This window comes from Lissotriton helveticus, chromosome 9 (assembly GCF_964261635.1).
Source record: "Lissotriton helveticus chromosome 9, aLisHel1.1, whole genome shotgun sequence".
In the NCBI taxonomy this organism is placed as follows: Eukaryota; Metazoa; Chordata; class Amphibia; order Caudata; family Salamandridae; genus Lissotriton; species Lissotriton helveticus.
The window spans coordinates 331286661-331306859 of NC_136070.1; the positions used below are offsets into that span (position 1 = coordinate 331286661).

Here is a 20199-nt window from a genome sequence, read left to right on the forward strand (position 1 = left end):
GAATAGTGTCTGCATAGATCGTGTCTGTGAGTGCGCGTGAGTTGAATCTCCAGTGAAAGGGTGGAGTAGTGTAGTTCGGTAGTACTAGTGTCAGCATCACAGGGTTATGATCTGATAGCGTCCTTGGCAAGACCTTAACATCTCGTGTCCACAATCTGGATCTGTCGGCGGCTTTCGACACCGTCCCCCATGACGGCCTTCTCGCAAGACTCTATGAGATAGGACTGCGGGGGACGGTGCTCGGCTGGTTTTCTTCCTTTCTAGCGGGCCGCCGGCAAACGGTCTGGGCCTCGCCAGACTCCGCCGTGATGCCGCCATTGGGAGTCGGGGTCCCTCAGGGCTCTATTTTGAGCCCGACCCTTTTTAACATCTTTATGGCCCCTTTGGCGGCGCTGGTGGAGTCGTTTGGGGCCCAGATCGTATCCTACGCGGACGACACCCAGCTCCTCTTCTCGTGTAAGAGAGGAGGGGACTTTGATGGGGAGAGTATCCGGGATTGCCTTGGGGCTGTTTTTCAATGGTTCCAACTAAACAGCCTCAAGTGCAATTCCGATAAGTCCGAGGTACTCTTCTTTGGGTGTACAACGGAGCCAGATTGGCAGGCTTGGTGGCCCATTAGTATGTTCCCTCCGTCTTGTTCATCCCAAATGGCGAAGAACTTGGGGGTCAAGATGGATAAGGGGCTAACGTTGAAGTCCCAGATCCTTGGGGTCTCGGGTATGTGTTTCGGCCTCCTTAAGATGCTGCGGAGGTTTCTTCCCCTTCTATCTGAGGAGCATAGGAAGCTGACTGTGCAGGCTCTGATCGGCTCTAGGCTAGACTATTCCAACGTTCTTTACCTGGGCCTGCCAGAGTATCTGCTACAGCGTCTTCAAGTGGTGCAGAATGCGGCTGCTAGAGCTGTCTTTGGCTTAAACAGACGTGCCAGTGCAGCAGGTCTGTTGCAGACGCTGCACTGGCTTCCAATCCGCAAATGGATTGCCTTCAAGGCCTTGACTTTGGCCTACAAGGCTCTCCATGCGGTTGGAGCAAAGTACCTCCAAAAGAGACTCGCATTCTACCACCCAGTCCGTTCTTTGAGGTCGGAATCCCTGTTCTTGGCGGTGGTCCCGCGAGTGAAGAAAGCTCGACTGGGAGGTCGTTCCTTTGCACTTTTGGCACCACAGTTGTGGAACTCTCTGCCGCTCACACTTCGGGGAGCCACCAGCCTACTTGTTTTTAGAAAAGGTCTTAAAACCTGGTTGTTTAGCCAGTAGGTGGTATAAATTCTGTCTGCCCTATTTTTTTTCCTGCTTTCTTTTAACTGTGTTGTGTTATTGTATGGTAGTCCTCCTTACTCAAAGCGCCGGGACACTCTTTTTGAGTAGCCGCGCGCTATACAAAAATAAATATAACATAACATAACATAACATAACATAACATAACAATGCAATGGTATCCGAGCCCAGCCAGTAGTCCAAACGTGACCAGCTGTTATGAGCTGCAGAAATGTGTGTTGCTCCCGGAACATCTGGGAATTTGTGCCTCCAGATGTCTGTCAGTGATAGGTCTGAAATCATGTGTAAAAGTTTAGCCCTGGCCTGCTTATGTTGTTCTATTGAATTCGAGGAGCGGTCTATCCCCTCCATCACTGTCACATTCCAGTCCCCTCCGCAGATTATGTGAGTAGTTGTTAGTGTTTGAAGATGTGTCCACAATTCCTGGTAAAAGACCGGGGTGTCCGTGTTTGGGCCATATACATTGAGTAATGTTATTTTTTGACCACGTAGTGTGCCTGATAAAATAACATACCTGCCACATGGGTCACAAATCACCTTATTAACCGCGAAGTTCACTCCTTTTCGTATCAGCGTGATCACACCCCTCGAGTAGGAGGAGTAGTTAGCCATGTATGAGGATTCCGCCCACCTATCACCAATCTGAGTACGTGTGTGAGGTGCAACATGAGTTTCCTGTATTACCGCTATATCTACCTCCCATCTCTTCAAGTAAGCGAACACCTGTCTAATTTTTTTCGGTTGAGTTAGCCACCGTACATTCCATGTTAAGAGGTTAATGTGATCCCTACTGTTGCCTCCTGTTACCTGTGCCATGTATCAATGCGAATTTTCAATCCTGCCAACTGGAGTTTATCTCACACAAGATAGTATCTCAATTCCCACGTGTAAGCTAATTGAGTCCCCTCAGACTCCACCCCATCAACACTCCATAAATGCACCTGTACATACCGTCTCAGTCTCAAAATCTCAACAACACCCCCCTGCCCTCCTCCCCCACCCACTCCAGCAACCCAATTCTGCCGAAGCCATTGACCCATTTTTAACTTATACAATTAACCGTACTATATGAACAACTTTGGTGGGTTTTACCCTTTTGGAGGTCCGCCTGGGGCACAACTCTACACCCATAGGCTTGGGTGCAGACGACTCACAGTGTTATTATACTTCCATGCAAATTATTTGTGTCCTTCTCACTTCCCCCCACTGACCCCGGACAACACCCCATGAGACATGTCAGCAGTTGACCTTATTCCCGTTACCCTCCCACGATGCATGTACCCGTGTGAGTGGCCCGGTCTGTACTCTCCAGTCAGCAAAGAAACGCTGTGATTGTTCGTGTGCCATCCTTGCATCTCTATGCAGTGAGGCTCCCCAAGTAGGGCCACAATGTCCCTTGCTAAACCTTGCATGTATCTCGCACACATATATCTGTAAATCCAAAGTACTAGGGTCTGGAAAGGGTAGAATGACCACGTGCCTGCAATGTCTTACGTGCCGTTCCCACTGTCTGACTAGATCAGCTGCACTCGCACCATTAGTTCACAAGTCTGCATCGTGCATGTGCTATGCAGGTGGTACCCCTGGGATACCAAGAGAAAGAAAGGAACGTCTTACCACAAGTCTGGTACATTCCCCCTCCAATCTTACTCCGCTACATCAGAGTCCGTGTGTTGCTCATCTCGTGCGCGTTGTTTGTTTTGCTGTATCATTTTTTTGACGAAATCCTGAGCTGCTTTTGGGGACTGTAATATCACTACCTTGTCCTTCCATGTCACCCGTAGTCTCGCCGGATACAGCATGGAGTATCCCACGTTCAATTCCCTGAGTTTGGTTTTCACAGACGCAAATTCTTTCCTCGCCTGTTGGACCGCCATGGTGTGGTCTGGGTAGAACTCCAGGGTGTTTCCTTGGTGCGTGATCTTGCCCTTCTCGCGCGCCAGACGCAGTATTGTGTCCCTATCGCAGTAGTTGAGTATTCTCGCCACAATTGGTCTTGGCGTCGCTCCAGATTTGGGTTTGGGCGCCAACGATCTGTGGGCCCTTTCAACTATAAAAATGTGGGATAGGGCCTCTGTTCCAAATATGTCTCTGCATAGCTGTTCCACATAGATCTCCATTTTGCCCGTGTTGGTGGACTCCGGCAGGCCCGCTATGCGTACATTATTACGTCTGGAGCGGGCTTCCAAATCCTCCTCCCGTGCCTTGATCACCTCCAGGACTCGTTCCATACCGGTACATTTGCTAGTCGTGGCATGTGATTCATCCTCCACTGCTGATATTCTCGATTCGGCGTTATCTAGTCTTTCGTCGTGTTTCTCGAGTTTGCCCGACATCCCGTCCATCCTGCAAGTAAGATTGTCCAATTTCCCATTGATGTCTTGTACATTAGCTTGTATGGACAGTAATATCTTTTCCATGGTGGACGTAGAGTCCGCAATCACCGACCCTTCCCCTTCTGACGCCTGGTCCGTACCTTTCAGTGGTTTCTTGTTCTCAAAGGAGATTTTCGGTTGTTGTTTGTCCGGTTTCCCCATTACGAGCGTTGCAGGAGGACTCGTATGTTTCAGCTGCGTTGTCTGCCTGACGTTCCTGATGGACGCCGCTGTGGTAGCACTCCTAGTTGTTATCCCCGTGAAGAGTCTTGTGGGTCCGTGGGCTTCCAGCTTCCTTCTAACTCTCACCCCTGATCCCAGTCCTGTAGTGGCGTGTGTGTTGTTTTCCCGCCCGAGGGCTGTTGCTCAGATCCGTGCGGTAACTGCAAACTGCACCATCACAGTCCTACGCGGGGTAATGATACACACTCGTCCTTGTATAATAAATCGTGTGGCAAGAACGCTCCTTCGTTCAGTGCTGGAAGCGTTGTTCTATATATTATTATTCACCCCTCATGGCAAGTAAAGTGCGCCTTGTTTCGAACAGTAGCTATATGGCGCGAGGACTCAGAGCATCACGTGGTTCTGTCTCAATACAGCGTTCAAGCCCCTCTATGTTGTTGTCGATGGATGTAGCGTGTCAATCGTCCTTTAGGTCACACCATTATCCCTCCTCTGTCTCAGTGGTGAACCCTGGAGTTGTGTTTGAGTCTCGCACTGACCTGACTATCTCGCTGTCCGTCTCTTCCCGCTATGGCCGCAGATCTGTTTGGGCCTCGATATGTGGACGATCCTTAGCGCATCTAGATCAGGACTACAGGAACCCTCGCCGCGCATGTGGGGGGATGGTCCGCAGAGGTCATGCTCCAGGGTCTTTCGATCGTGTTTTGGCTTTGTCGGCGTATTTTGCGTCTCCCCGGTCTCACACCGCAGCTGCCTGCAGTCCCTAGAAATACGCGGCAGTTTTCCTCTCCCGCAGATAGTCACCAGCACGCTCCTCTCCTGTTTACTCCGGCGCTCTCCTCTTCTTGTACATGGGCGCCGCCATTTTGATTGCCACCGTCCGGTACTACTTAAAGGGGCCGTGTTGGAATTCGCTTCAGTGGGGGTTCGATTATGTCTTCCAGGCACATCTGGATCGCACCCCCCCGTCCATACCTCACTGGACTATTTTTGCGGATGTAGTTGCCGGGGCCGCAGGGGTCTTATCTGTGCGCTGGGCTCCCAACGCTCTCGGTGCTTGCTGCCATTTTGCGAGCACTCGCCTGGGGTTTCCGCGATCTTCTCCTCCCCAAGGTCGATTTAGCGCCGATCCGCAGCCGGTGATCGCGTCATTCGGGGCTTGATGTCTTCACATCCCCGATGATGTTTTAGCTGGTGGTAGCGATCGTCAAAACGGACACATAACGTTCATTTTCGTGAGCCGTCTGGCGGAGCTGTGTAGCTACCCAGCCATTCCGCTGTGCGCCCCCTAGCGCCTCCCAACACCCAGCGATCTTTTGTAATGGTATGCCACTCTTCCATATGATGCGCAATGCTTCCCCCCACTGGAGTGGTCAACGGCACTGGGGGAAGGAAGAACTCATGGCTTGGATTGTGCTTTATTGGAACTGTTGCCCTGGCGCTCATTTCCACCGCCTCTGGAGTTACGCTTGCCTCTGTATTGAGACTTCTGCTGCCCCTGCTTGTCTTGACTCTTCTGCCATTGAGGGGTTTGAACCCTCTGCTTGGAAGAACTCTTATTGTAGGAGCGAAACCTTTTCCGGAATTCTTTCTTCTTTTCAAGCCCCACGGCTTTAAGAGTGTCTAATTCCGCCTTCATTCGCTGCATCTCTTCATCGGCACTTGCACCAAATAACGATGTTCCTGAAAAAGGCAAGTTCAAGATCCAGGACTGAGCCTCTGGTTTTAGGGCAGTAAGACGCAACCAGGAAGACCTCCTTGCACACACTCCGTGAGCATAGCCATGCGCCGAAAGGGTAACTCCGTCCACTGCAGCGCTGATGATCTGATTGGAGACCTGGCTGCCTTCCAAGAGAATTTCCTCAAAGTCCTTTCGATCCTCTTGCGGAAGTTTTTCGATGAACCGCTGCAGAGATGATGAACCGCTGCATAGAATCCAACAGGGACCTATCATAGAGGCCCAAAAGTGCTTCCGCATTGGATACCTTCAGAAGTAAAGCTGAGGTGTTACATACTATTCTTCCCCATCAATCCTGCGTCTTGCTTTCCTTATCAGGAGGTACAGTGGAGGAGGAAGCTACAGCATGGGATTTACTCGCCGCTGCGATAATGACCGAATCTGGTGGAGGGTCAGCTCTGAGGAAGAGAGGATCCTCCTCTGGCGAACGATACTTCTTGAGAATCCTCGCTGGGGAAGCCTTTATCGTCGCTGGTATGAGGAACACCTCCATAACTGATTCTATAATCCCCGGAACCAAGGGTAGAAAGGGTTTGGGCGCAGACTTGTGATGCAAAGTCTCGAAAATCCCCGAGGTCTTGGTCTGGTGAGTTGTCATGGAAACTCACAGCTTAAGAGCCCCTCTGCCCAAGATGTCTTGAAAAGTAAAGATGTCGTCCACTGGACATATTCTCGATGGAGGACTGTCTGTCAAGGTCGGAGAATAATCCCTATGAGATTGAGTAGGAGAAGACGAAGAAGTCGGAGATCTGCGTTCCCTACTTCTGCTCCTAGACCTGGATCTCCGTCTGCTGGAGCGCACCGGGGTGCGCGATCTTTCCCTAGGCCTGGACACATGCCTGTCTCGATCCGCTGCCAGCCTGGCCACTGTTTCCTTGTCTGGAGCCCAGTGATGAAGAGGCCTGTACTGTGTCTTGGTGACAATCTGATGGAAGACGACCTCTGAGTGTCTCTCCTGGTAGGTGAACGTGCTGGAGGAGGTGATTTACTCTGTTCGCGCAGTGAAAGTGCAGGGGAATACATTGACCTTTCACTGTCGGAGGAATAGATAACCACATCTGGAGACCTATTACGGTGGGAGGAGCGAGAGCCTGAAGAAGATGATGAAACGCTCACTGGAGGCGTGTTCTCTCTTGAAGGGCCTCTAGAACGGGAACTGGAGCGACTCTGTGATGTCTGATCCGCTGGACCCCTCTTCCTCTTAGCAAGAGGGTTCATGCACACAGGAGAATGATCTATAGACCTAGACCGTCTCCCCAAGGCCAATTCTCCTTCCGCACACGACGCCGACTTTGGAGATCCCTGTTGCGACAGTGACCTGTGACCTGGAGATGGAGTTGGCACACTCGACGTCGTGGTTTTCTTGGCCGACGTTGACGTGGGGAATACAGGCCTCGACGCCGACGATGGAGGCCGCGCCGAGGATTGATGAACTCCCCCTTGCGGAGATCTGTGGCTCAACGTCGAACACCTCAGGGATCCCGATGGAGAGACTTGCCTTGACGTCAAACTTCGGTGTTGAGAAGTCGACGAAAGATGCCTCGATGTCGAGAGTCGATGCTTCGACGTCGAGCGTCGGATGCTTTGACATCGAGCGTCGGTGATGAGGCGTCGACGGAGTGTGCCTCGACGTCGAACGCCGGTGATGAGGCGTTGACGGAGTGTGCCTTGACGTTGAACGCCGGTGACGAGGCATCGACGGAGAGTGCCTCGACATCGAACGCCGGTGATGAGGCGTCGACGGAGAGTGCCTCGACGTCGAACGCCGTTGACTAGGCGCCGACGGAGGAAGCTTCAACGTCGAAAGCCGGTGATGAGGCGTCGACGATGGCAGTCTCGACGTCAAGCTCCTGTGCATCAACGGAGACCTCTCTCTCGACACTGAACGTCGCCCAGATGACGTCAGCGGAGGTACCTTAGATCCCGACGCTGAAGTCTTCGCTGTCGAAGGAAGATGACTCGTGTTCGACATCATCTTCGTTGTCGCCTAAAGCTTCGACGCCGATCCTAATGCCAAAGGAGAACATGTTGGGACTTCTCTCGACATCGATCGCGTCCTCCTTTTTTTCTGACTCTTAGGAGACCTACCTCTTTCAGAGAGGCCATAAATCCTTATCCTCTCTCTGTCCTTGAGGGTTCTCCTAGATAAAGTCTTGCAGTGTTCACAGTTGTCTGCAGAGTGTGTCTCAGGGAGACAGAGGATACACACAGGGTGTGTATCAGTCCTGGCCTTCTTCTTCCCACAGGAAGGACAGGTGTCAAAAAGAGAAGGCATTTTGACAAAAAGAATCCTTTTTTGAAAATCAAAAAAGGCAGCACTAACACTCTAAACCTAAAAGACATCGAGTGAAAGTGAATTTAGTGGAAAATCTCAAAGTATTTTTGACAGAAAGTCAAAAAAGTTAGGAGCTGTTAAACCAGGGTCATGGCTGAAGGAGCCGGAAAGGACAACTGACCTAACTGTCACCCCTGAGGCATGATGGGAAGCCAGGGGTCATGGCTGCCTTAAAGGCACGGTGCCAGTTTTATTTGTTGAAAATGGTTTCATTTTCTATGCTGTTGCTTTACAATGCAAAAACAACAATTGATGGACAGAATGCAGAACAATGTAGCCAGATAGCCAGAAACCGGTCCTAGGATGCTTGATTCCGGTCCAGGAAAGACATGGCTTGGCTGTTCGGGCTGGACTGTTCCCATGAGGCACAAGGTCAAGGCCGATTTGCATATGGCTGAACTGGGGTGGTGTGGAGTGCAAAAAAACGATGGATTTAGGCCCAGATCTCTGTGACTGGGGTGAATGTATGACATTGTTCTGCATTCTGTCCATCAATTGTTGTTTTTGCATTTGTCACCCCGAGTGGGATGGGTATTCTCAGACGTGAGCCCCATGCTCTCCACACCACTGGAGTCAAGCTATACTGGCTGAAGACGGCTGATAGCCAGAAACCGGTCCTAGGATGCTTGATTCCGGTCCAGGAAAGACATGGCTTGGCAGTTCGGGCTGGACTGTTCCCATGAGGCACAGGGTCAAGACTGATTTGCATATGGCCATGTCTGAACTGGGGTGGCTTGGTGAGCAAAATAACAATGGATTAAACCCAGATCTGTGACTGGGGGTGAATGTTTTGCCATTGTGCAACATTCCGTCCATCATCTTGTGTGTTTTGCTGGTCACCCTATGTGGGAAGGGTATGCCCAGACGTGGGTCACTTGCTCACTAAGCCACTGGAGTCAAGCTATCCTGGCTGAAGATGGCTGATAGCCAGAAACCGGTCCTAGGATGCTTGATTCCGGTCAAGTAAAGACATGGCTTGGCAGTTCAGGCTGGACTGTTCCCATGAGGCACAGGGTCAAGACTGATTTGCATATGGCCATGTCTGAACTGGGGTGGCTTGGTGAGCAAAATAACGATGGATTAAACCCAGATCTGTGACTGGGGGTGAATGTTTTGCCATTGTGCAAAATTCCTTCCATTATCTTGTGTGTTTTGCTGTTCACCCTATGTGGGATGGGTATGCCCAGACGTGGGTCCCTTGCTCACTAAGCCACTGGAGTCAAGCTATCCTGGCTGAAGACGGCTGAAGCCAGAAACTGGTCCTAGGATGCTTGATTCCGGTCCAGGAAAGACATGGCTTGGCAGTTCGGGCTGGACTGTTCCCATGAGGCACAGGGTCAAGACAGATTTGCATATGGCCATGTCTGAACTGGGGTGGCTTGGTGAGCAAAATAACGATGGATTAAACCCAGATCTGTGACTGGGGGTGAATGTTTTGCCATTGTGCAACATTCCGTCCATCATCTTGTGTGTCTTGCTGTTCACCCTATGTGGGAAGGGTATGCCCAGACGTGGGTCCCTTGCTCACTAAGCCACTGGAGTCAAGCTATTCTGGCTGAAGACAGCTGATAGCCAGAAACCGGTCCTAGGATGCTTGATTCCGGTCCAGGAAAGACATGGCTTGGCAGTTCAGGCTGGACTGTTTCCATGAGGCACAGGGTCAAGACTGATTTGCATATGGCCATGTCTGAACTGGGGTGGCTTGGTGAGCAAAATAACGATGGATTAAACCCAGATCTTTGACTGGGTGTGAATGTTTTGCCATTGTGCAACATTCCGTCCATCATCTTGTGTGTTTTGCTGTTCACCCTATGTGGGAAGGGTGTGCCCAGACGTGGGTCCCTTGCTCACTAAGCCACTGCAGTCAAGCTATCCTGGCTGAAGACGTCTGATAGCCAGAAACCGGTCCTAGGATGCTTGATTCCGGTCCAGAAAAGACATGGCTTGGCAGTTCGGTCTGGACTGTTCCCAGGAGGCACAGGGTCAAGACTGATTTGCATATGGCCATGTCTGAACTGGGGTGGCTTGGTGAGCAAAATAACAATGGATTAAACCCAGATCTGTGACTGGGGGTGAATGTTTTGCCATTGTGCAACATTCCATCCATCATCTTGTGTGTTTTGCTGTTCACCCTATGTGGGAAGGGTATGCCCAGACCTGGGTCCCTTGCTCACTAAGCCACTGGAGTCAAGCTATCCTGGCTGAAGACGGCTGATAGCCAGAAACCGGTCCTAGGATGCTTGATTCCGGTCCAGGAAAGACATGGCTTGGCAGTTCGGGCTGGACTGTTGCCATGATGCACAGGGTCAAGACTGATTTGCATATGGCCATGTCTGAACTGGGGTGGCTTGGTGAGCAAAATAACGATGGATTAAACCCAGATCTGTGACTGGTGGTGAATGTTTTGCCATTGTGCAACATTCCGTCCTTCATCTTGTGTGTCTTGCTGTTGCTTTACAATGCAGCCTATGGGCCAACAATGTCTATTTATTAGCAATTTTCAGGATTATGAGTGTTTTCCTCATTAAAACACAGAGTTCAAGGGCTATTTGACCTAATTTGTTTTTTATTTCCTTGCTAATTCAGTGCATGTATGAGTAATTACATTGTTTAGCCTCAGTTGTGGGGCTGCATTGGTGTGAGAAAAAATTATATAAGAGCATACATATATGTGGAGCTAGATATATGTGATTTCCATATATATTTTATATTATTCCGGTGTCCCCGCACGTGGGCGGGATTATTCAATGCTTATGACTATTGATGAGGATCTCCTGGAAGAGAACTAACACGTTTTGTTGTGTTACATTTTGCACTCAAGGTTTTATTTGTATTCTTCATGTTTGCAAACCTGCTCACTCCTTAATGTGAAAGAGATAAGCACCAAGGTTTTAAGTGGTTTGTGGGAAAAGTGATGGTGTAACCATGTATACTATGGTACCCCCGCCGTACATGATAAGAATATTTCATGTCACCTTGAAGTTCTATAATCTTATAAAGGAACTCGGCCTTCAGACTCGTTTCTCTTTATGGAACTCCTCTGTGACTTGCAATATCCTTGTAATATACGGCAGGATACGTTTTCCCATTATATAAATGCCCAAGGGAAAATTCAATGTGTTGGTGTAGACCTATAAAGATAACCTGTGAGTATGAAAAGTGGTGAGGACAGACTGAGGTATCACTCAACCACCAGTGGACCATTACACAATCTGGAGAATGCATAGATCAGCCAGAGACCCTGGAGTAGATTTGTAAGAGTTGCATCTCAATTTGATTTTGAGAAGTCAAGAAACATGACTATATGGTACCTATAGATCTTTACCATGCACTATTCTAGCGTAGAAAAAAATCTATTACTGCAATAATTTGAACATTAACACATACAAATAATAATAGAGCAAATAGCAACATAATAACCCACATCTTATAAAAACAGCGTTCTAGAATCCTCTCTTGTTTTCTACTGCTAAATAGAAATGCACCAAACCCCACATACCTCTACCTCCACTAACGTGTGTGTCCCTGCCTTTAACCCAGGTCTAAGTCCATTGGTAAATGGATCTAGTGCTCATCCCTCAGAATGTCCAACAGCTCATTCATTCTCCTTTCCAGCCACACAGTAAATTGCTTGCTTTTTAGACTGCATTGCACTGAATAACAAGATTTGAAAGGACAGTATTTGTTTCCCAAGTTATTCATTAGAATATGAAGCGAGATTTGCATACATCTAAGGAACAATTCTATGAATTAAATTCTCATACAACCTACATACTACTGCAAAACGAACGATCAATAACTATATATAAAAACATTACAAAGCTGTAACCATTTTAGCATAAAGTGAAATCATAATACAACTGTATTGTGTAACAGCCGGAGACCAAAAGCTGTAGGAAACACTCTCCCTCGGTCTAAAAGTGGCAGTATGTAATACCCTAATCCCACTAGGGTTGTGAAAGACAATCGTAATTGGAGAAGTTGACCCTCAAACCTCTGGTACCTGGTACCACATCACCCTCTCACTAATGACCGCAACAGCCCTGCATGCACTGCATCTTCCTGTTCTGTGCCTATTCAATATTTGTGGTGGGGGATGTTTGTGCTTTTGCTGCCTCTTGCTGTATTAAAGTGTTGGAGATACCTTGAATTGACTGGAGAAGAAGATAGAGTCATGCACCTCTGATGCGGGTAATCTTTGTTCTGATACCAGCCTTAGCAAACATCTACTGATGTCTAACATGATATTTTGGCAGTATTTAAAATTCACTATTAAACTTTTTTGCAGGTTACTTGTAATTCGTGATGGTGGCAGGCCAAACTTACTTGACTCACGGTGCGGTGGGAATTAAAAGTATGAAGACCACTGGTGTATTATTAAATGACCTACACCGTGTTGGACAGGGAGAGTATGTTATCCCTGCACTGCTGCCTCTTCACTGTTACTGACCAATCAGAGATCTCATGGTCAAAATTCTGTATTATGTACACAAGGAGGTGCACATTTGTGTTCCTGATTAGCTTTGAAACTGCTGCATCTTTGTCAACCAATTAGATACCTGAAGTCAATTGCACAGAACAGGCTGTCACGCCACATGGTGTGATGAAACGTTTTCATGGGTGGTCATTTCACTATTAATGCCGAGCCCTACAGTACTATCTCTTTCCGTCAAGCTACTTGACACAGCATTAAGAAAATATGAATGCAAACTCTCCTCTTCAACAACACGTTTGGACTAGCCAGTAAAAGCATAACATACAACATATATACACGGTTACTTGAAAAGGTTACATCCCTTGCAAGCGTTTGTCATCTCAACAAAAAGACAGTCACCCAGTCCTCTAGGGTCTAGAGGCAGGAAAAGGAAGCACAGCATAAACAAAGGCATTGCAGTTTATTGTATAAGGTAACAAAAGACATGACTGGACTCTTGCCGCTATTCAATAGAGCTATGGAGTTATGGAAAACGTTGCTATTGTCCGTACTGTTACAAAAAGCCATAAAATGGCCATTCTGTGTGCTTTATAAGGAGAGCAGAATTTGTTGCAGCGGCATAGTGGCCAAAAAAGGAGCAACTTCAAAATGTAGAGACTAGCATTTCATCGTTTTCATGAGTTATGAGTCATGCCTCTTATTCAAAGGGATACAGGAAGGATCATGGGCGAATAAATAGATATTCATAGGAAGATGGTGGAGCTTCTGTGGATGGATCAGATTTAGGACCAGATGTAGGTAAATTCAATTTAGCGAGTCCTTAATAGCGATTTTTACCGAATTGCTATTAAGGACTCGCTACATTGAATGTAGGTAGGAACCGCTAAAATATCAGTGATTCCTTAATATTCCTTAATAACGAATAGCTAATTGAGATTCGTTAATAATGAATACCTACCCATTCATTCCAATGGGCTAGGAGGCCCATCGGAATGATTATATTTGCAAAAATCAGATGCAAGTTAAACAAACATACGGGTCACATCCAAGGAAAAAGTGCTTTTTTAAAGGAAATCGCTAATTACCACCAACTCGATGTTGGTTGTAATTAGCGATTCCTTAAGGCTGAAGTGCACTTTTTTGTGCCACTTACATTGCATTTAAGGAATCACAATTTCCTATTCCTTAAATGCAAGAGCAAAATAAGGAATCGCAATTTTGCGATTCCTTATTTTGCAAGTAGGTTTAAACTCACCTACATTGCTCTCAGCCAAATACCGGTCGGTAACGCAGAAATTCTGCAAATTTCTGTGTTACCGCTCGGTATTTGTCCACCTACATCTGGCCCTGAGTGACTTAGCACAGTCTGGATCATTGCTCAATACTTGTGCATTGGTGAGTACTGTGAAATGTGGTACAAGGAGAAGGTTTGCAAGTCACAGGTTCCAATGGTCAGCTTTATCTGATATGAGGCTCGGATTTGTATCAGATGTAGTGCAGAGGATGTATTAAGATCCCTCAGTGGTCTGCCCCGAAATGGTCTGTGTTCATAAGGTGTCCTGGGAATGGCTGAGTGATTTTCCATTTAACCACTTCCGTGCTGATGACGGAACCGCTCTGTCATCAGCCGCGGTGGCGCTATGCTGATGACGGAGCGGTTCTGTCATGGCCCGCCCGACGCGCCTACGCGGCGCTGATTTCGCGCCTGCACTGCGCGTTCTATAGAGCGGGCGGGGCCATGACGGAACCGCTCCGTTATGAGCACAGCTCAACCGAGGCTGGTGACGGAGCGGTTCCGTCACCAGCATGGGCGCCCCCATAGCGCCCCCATAGCGCTGCGGCGGAATAGCCGCCGCAGCGAAGGTGTTAATTCACAAAGGAGCCCTGTTTAAATCCATAGGAGAACCAAGACAATCTTGAACCCACCAGTCGAGCAAAAATTGAGCTTTCATGATGTTTCTCTTTCCTGTGTATTATTATATCTTTGAAACTAATAAAAAGATATTTGATGAAAAAAATTGAGCTTTCAGCCATAGGCATGCATTGGAGGATAATTAAAAGAGCTATCGGATGATAAACAATTATTAGTGCTGCTCGGGTGGTTCCATAAGGCTGTGCCAGAGGATATTTTTCAAGATTTACGGGGTGTTTACTATTTAAGACCGGACAGTGTCCAATTTTGCTGTTTTGATCTTTAATGCCTCACTCCATTGAGGCTTCTCCCACTAAAGGGATTCGTAGCCAAACATAGCAGCATCAAGTCGCATTTCATATTGTAAAAGGCGGCGGCACATTCAGAAGCGAGCCTGGCAAAGTACAACTGGTGGTAACACAAAGGTTAAGAAGGACAGATGACTCCGAAGATAGCGTGAACTGGGCCTACTTCCAGGAATGTAGACCTCCAAAGTCGTGTTCACCATTCTTAGGTGGACGCAAGGATGGGGTAGCTGTTACATACTAGGAAAATGTTCACCAGTCGAACAATTAAGCACATTCTTTTAATTGTACATTTATAATTTACTTTCCTTTTTTGGTGCTGAAATATTCGTTCAGACAGTTGTCTGATGCCAGGCTTATATAGATGGCTTGCCAACAAGTAAGACATTCCTCTTTGTATCGCAATGTGTGGGGAAAAGTCAAACATTTACAGTTGTTGTTTTTGAATTGTGATTGAAATCTACCAATACCCTTTGGGCATTCCCCAAAACCTGGAACGCCATAGCATTGCCCATGCCCTTTATTCCCATTGAGCAAATGCTCTGGGAAACCGTCAGACAGCAAGTTAACAGCATCTTGGTGGTACTTTATGTCTTTCCACGGTGAGAGGTCGTGATGGTGGCTTTTTAAACCCGGCAACAGGAAATTTCTGGTGTTGCGTATGCAGGAAAAAGGACTGCTTTTGTGGTTCCTCCTCCCTGATTGTGTTGCACACGAGTGGCTGGCGCACGTGTTGGGCTCGAGTGAGGACATGCTTTCTATTAGTGCCATCTTATCAAATATTATTCCATATTTACATCTGCGGATGGCTCCTTCTCCTGGTTGGTCTGTGTACATTGTCCTTTGTCCCATTCTTCCTCAGCTACCAGCACACATTGGCTTTGAATGCAGATGCAACTCAGAAATAATTAGGAGAATCATTACAGCTTTGGTTGGACATTTTGAAAGCAGAACTGTGGGATCCTAGAACATCCTCAGTCTGGCTGTCAGGTTTGGGCAGAGGATTCTCACATGATGAAGAGTGTAGCACAGTTTATCATTACCACATGAGCCCATTGTTTGCTGTGATTTAGCCAAAAGAATAGCAGAAGCAACTAACCTGGGTGGTGCTTGCATCTCTCTGTGCATTTGCCCTGACCTCCGTACTCTCCATTGGCTCCCTGTGAAAGAAAGGATTACAGTCAAGCATGGGTCTCAAAGCCATTAAACCACCACTGGGTTGAATTCTACTAATCATAGACACTTTGCTAACAAAACACACTCAAACATGTTTCTTTGGATATGTGCATTATTTATATGTTTAACTGACAGCTTTACAAACTGCAACATACACGCTTTCGCTTACTTCAGCAACAACGGAAATTGATTAATTATTTGAATTTAACTCAGCCACTGGCAATCGCTCAGGGCCACATTCCAACCTATAATTTTTCACCCACTGTGCCACTAGTGGTGGCTCCTCCGCTAAAGTGGAGGAGCGTCGCCCCACAGGAAAAATAAAATGATAATAACACCAGGTCCATTATCCTATGGAAACATTTTGAATTTGTTGATTTGTAAAAAGAAAATCCATGTTTTAGAATATGACCTGCAATCAAACAATGAAGGCTAAATTCCATCTAGCATAGTGACCAACCCGATAGATTTTAGAACCCAGCCACAAATAGCTTCAATCCTGGAAAACGACAGGTAAGATTACACCACCAAGACCTAAACATTGTAAGTTTATGGAGCTCATGTGATCACTTCCATGTCCACCATACACTAATCTAACCCATGTATGGTAACTGCGCTCTGTGATGCTAACAAACTCATCCAGGTGTTTCCAAGTCCACTCAAAGATTATGGGACTATTAGATTAGCTATACAGTTACCCATAACAGACCAAAATTAAAATTCAAAGTGGGTCAGGCCCCTCCATCTCACATGGAAGGGGGTTTCAAAAACTGCATCACCAGCTGGGGTTTCGTATAACTCCTAAAATAAAACAGCAGAAAGCAGGGTCTAAACAGCGAAGAAACTAACTAGGACTGTTGACCTTGCCTTGCATGATCACACTCAAATGAATACTTTTCAAATACCAATCGCTCTCACATATTTTATTATCTCACTTACCTTATATCACTTATCTGTTCTCTTGCAGTGACATGTATCATTGGTGATTTGTCATTGATTCTTCTTTTCTAGGGATCCCTAATGCCCTATAGTCCCTCGAGTTCTAGGATTGGTGCACAAAAACATACAGTCATTGAACCTGCGATTATAGGTGCCACAAAAGAAGATCCTCCTGTGTCCTGTGCTTTTTAGAATGCCCACTCCATCCAACCACTCCTGGTGGCTTCCCTTGGTGAGTCTGCCTCAGTGCTTCACTAACTGGCTTCTGGGCGACCGTGCAGGACCGCCATAAGCCTAGGAAGGCACCATCTTGGTATCTCCCTTTGCGTGCCATGCGAGGCAGGCTCAGATCTAAAACCCTCTACTGCTGCGGATCTGGGATTCCACTGATGCTTTTCCCCTCTCTTTGCAGAGGCCTGGTGGCATTATCCACTGTCTCATAGGAAACCTTGCAGTTGTCACCAGAGATGGAACTGATTCTGAAGCTCCAATGAGGCACATCCTTTATTTGAGTCTTCTGGTTCTGCCCGATGACATGCTACTTGTTGCCTCTGTAAACTTTCGTGATACCCTAGTGGGTTAAATGGATCCCACATTAGAAACAACGCTGCAATCACCCCTATATTATCTTCTAATCTCCAGCTGCTTCCAGTGTCACTGCCACTACCTTACATCCATGTTGATGAATACAAATCAAACAAATAACAATCAAGCCGCTTCCCTCCTGCGTTATGACTCTTAAGTATGAGGTATGGCCTTGAAGTGGCCCCATGACTCCACGGACGCTGTAGCAATAGCCTAAACCACAACACATGGCTCAAAGATTCTCAGCTAGAGAAACACACGACAGTGAGTTAATGAACTGCAGAAATACACAAAGTCCCTCTGTGATAGTATAAGACCCCAAAATGCTATGCGCTGGCACAAAATAGCCTCATTTCCCAGGGAATCTTTTGTCCCAGCACAATAAGCATAATAAAATGAAACCCAAACCACAAGGGTAAATTGTTTTGGCTATATGGACAATGCTTACTTGAAGACCTTAATAAGTAGTAACAGAGACTGCAAATACAAACCTGCTAGTAAGTGCTAGTGCCAGCTTTTGCTTTTGCTGTTTCAAGATTGCTCTCAACTGAAGGTTCACTCTGTATGTTTACAATCCAGGGCATTTTTCTTTACACATCATTGTAATAAGGTAAGCAAGTCCAGCTGCTTCAACTGAAATGAAGACCACGACTGCCAGAATGTAATGATTTGGAAAATGATGTTATTGTTACTATAAAAATAAGTTAATACAATTGCCTTATTGTATCAATGGGAATTATTAAAAATAAATAAATGTTGCAATATAACATAAGAGGGAAAATTCACAATGATGAACTACACACCATGTTATCCTCCATCTTCAACCCTTATTGAGGGATTTCACCCCCAACTGCTAGCATAAGCAATACGTGAGCCACTGGGGATTGTCTGTCCTTTAGTGTCCATGATACTTTTAATGTTGGCAGACCAGGTTAAGTTCACAGTTAAAGCCTGGTCTTGCCTGCTGCGGACACTGAAACACTTCTTGCTCCTGTTTTCTTTTTTTATACTTAGTACAAATTCTGAATACATTCATCTGGGCATATATGAGTTAATATAACTCTTCTAATTCGATAGCCTGGAAATTTAATTCATAAATGCAGCTCATTCACAACTGCGCTGCTAGGATTGAAACTAAGAGATAATAATTCCCCAACATTGGCCACTTTAGACCAGTTCCCGATGAAAAAACTATGTATAGTTAAATCATTGTGCTTTGTATGTATTTATGTCCAACCTCTCTCTGCTGTGCCGTTTTAGATCTCGCCTGAGCCAGCTCATGCGTTGCTCTAGCGAGACATTTAGTAGCTGGGTTTTAAAAGTGCTACCCACAGGCTTTTGCCGGCCACCAGCTTGCTGTTACGCGCACAAGCGCACGCGACGTGCACAGCTGCCATGTGGCTTCCTGTAATGGCTCATTAAGCCTTACAGTGTGCGCGTGATTCCCCTCCCTTCCACTCTTCCACTCCCTCCTCGTCAGCTCTTCGTTTTCCTTTCACTTTCGCACCGCACAGCCGTGTCACTTTCACAGCCGCGTGGCCATTACTTGTTTTTGGTAGGCGCGAGGAGATGGTGTTATTCATGAGTGGGCGGAGTCAAGGCTGCCCTCCTTAGGCCCATGACTCCGGTTGCCTCCCACTTCGTGTATTGTTTGCCGCCAGGGCGGGCGAATACCATTCCATGACCCCGCCGCCAGGCCGGAAAAACCTGTCAGTTATTAGCATTTTACATTTTTTATATAGCGCAACCTCAGTATCTAGGAAAAGACTTGCCAGTTATTTAAATTTCTTTTTTATATAGCGCAAACTCAATACGTAGTTATTGGAGCACTTTGCACACCACATGTGTTACAGAAGGAAACATTCATTTTTGGTAGGAGCGCGGAGATTGTGTTATTCATGACGACTTAGTGGGCGGAGTCAAGGCTGCTCTCCTTAGGCCCATGACTCCGGTTGCCTCCCACTTTGTGTATGGTTTGCTGCCTGGGGCGGCTGCTCTGTCTTTTGAGGGGCAGGCGTGCACCATTCTATGACCCCGCCGTCGTACCGGTAAAACCTGTCAGCTATTTGCATTTTTATTTTTTTATATATCGTGAACTCGATACGTAGGAAAAGACTTGCCAGCTATTTCCATTTATTTTTGTATATAACGCGAACTCGACACATACGTATTGGAGCCCTTTGCACACCACATACGTTACAGAAGGAAACATTCATTTTTGGTAGGCATGCAGAGAATTTGTTATTCATGACAACTGTGTGGGTTGAGTCAAGGCTGCTCTCCTTAGGCCAGTGACTCCGGTTGCCTCTCACTTTGTGTATTGTTTGCCGCCAGGGGCGGCTGCTCTGTCTTCAGAGGGGCAGGCGAATACCATTCTATGACCCCGCCGCCAGACCAGTAAAACCTGTCAGTTATTTGCATTTTTATTTTTTTATATAGCGCAAACTCGATACGTGGAAAAGACTTGCCAGTTATTTCCATTTATTTTTTTATATAGTGTGAACTTGACACGTAGGTATTGGAGCGCTTTGAACACCACATTCATTACAGAAGGAAACGGAGATTGTGTTATTCATGAAGACTGTGTGGGCGGAGTTAAGGCTGCTCTTCTTAGATCCGTGACTCCGGTTGCCATGCAGTGACGGTGCAGGGCCCATGGCCACGCAGGTTCTTATCCTGACCCGCCCTGGTGCAGCTGCTAAAGGTGCGGCCTCGGAGCTGTTGCATTTCCTGTAGAGGCTCTTCAGGGGCATGGCACCAGGGCAAACCAGTGGCGGCGGGCTCTCTGGTACCGGCGGCAAGCGCTTTACACCCAGAGACTGAGGAGGAGGGGAGCCAGGTTGTAGCAGCACTGAACATGCATTAGTTAGTTGTACGTTTATTGTTGCTTCTTTCCCTTATCTCTGCCTGTTTTAAGCCTTTCTAAAGTATGAGGCTAT

The 20199-nt window shown here is 47.0% G+C and overlaps 1 protein-coding gene across 2 annotated transcripts in view; it reads right to left on the reverse strand.

Annotated features, from left to right (window-relative positions):
• Positions 1-20199, reverse strand: part of FOXN3 (forkhead box N3) — an 884367-nt gene that overhangs the window by 654079 nt on the left and 210089 nt on the right. For both annotated transcript variants that reach the window (XM_078660028.1, XM_078660029.1), the window contains exon 3: positions 15660-15720. The gene's annotated coding sequence lies outside the window, so the exon portion shown is untranslated. The remainder of the gene's footprint in view (positions 1-15659; positions 15721-20199) is intronic.